Raw genomic sequence first — 1,221 nt, 5'->3', positions numbered from 1 at the left:
TCTTCTTCTTCTTCTTCTTCTTCTTCTTCTTCTTCTTCTTCTTCTTCTTCTTCTTCTTCTTCTTCTTCTTCTTCTTCTTCTTCTTCTTCTTCCTCTTCTTCTTCTTCTTCTACTCCCCCCTCTTCCCGAGAATTCCACTCTGCTCATCGCTCCATTGACTCCATCTTACAGCTAGCGATGAATGAAACGCACAGGAACATGAGGAGAACTTGTTTTAATTTCTATCTTTCCCCCGCAAAAACGGTTCAGCATTTCTTTCAACATCGTCTTGCTTTTTTTTTTTTTTTGATTACAAGATTGTTAAAATATGTCTGTGTAAAGGTTTTATCATTAAAATGTTCCTTTCTTAGCCCCATTTCGAACATGCTTGCATTATGAGTACAGGAAAACTGTTTAGGGTCATCGTGATCTGAGATGTACGGTCATCACGACCTATCTTTTTTCTGATTGGCTCGATGATGAAAAGGGCAAAGAGATAGTTTTTCTTTTCGTATAGATGTATAGATATAGCTTTACAGCACTTGCAACATAAACAGGCACGTAAGTTCCGAAGATGGAGGTATTATAAGAGAGTAACGTACACACAAAAAAGGAGGAGGAGAGGTTAAGGACCATAGAAGTTTGATTGGAAAGAAGTTGCAAACCACAGCAGAGCGCCCGACCACCACACAAAAAAAGAGAACTGCTAACCCTTATATTATCATTATAAGTGCAGTGTGTATAATGCAATATATTATGTGTCTGTAATATGTTCTTGTAGGAAAATAAGTCTATTCCTGTACTCCATCACTCAATCTATTGCTTGAAGAAACATTTCCCCAAAAGATCAAGCGATGGAGCATACTACAAGAATAAGAGGGAAAACTTGTTTAGATTTCTATATTTCTGTCACAATAACTCTTCCTTCTTTCATTCGCCAACGTCTTGCTTTTTTCACTAGCAAATAATATATTAAATTCTAATTTGTTTGCTTCTGTGATAAAACGATTTCGAAAACGGTCTGGTTGTAACAACAGTGAAGCTGTTTTTAGGATGGTATTTTTTTGCTAGAGTGTTTGGGTCATCGTGAGCTTGGATCTTCGTTCGTCACGACCTGTTTTTTTTCCCCTGATTGCGTTTCACGGATCCTGTGTTCATGCCTTGACAAGGCAAGCTCCCATACACACACACACACACACACACACACACACACACACACAAACACACACACAAACACACACA

This window comes from Aplysia californica, unplaced genomic scaffold (genome assembly GCF_000002075.1).
Source record: "Aplysia californica isolate F4 #8 unplaced genomic scaffold, AplCal3.0 scaffold00210, whole genome shotgun sequence".
Lineage (NCBI taxonomy): Eukaryota > Metazoa > Mollusca > Gastropoda > Aplysiida > Aplysiidae > Aplysia > Aplysia californica.
Note: the sequence above shows the minus strand (reverse complement) of the source record.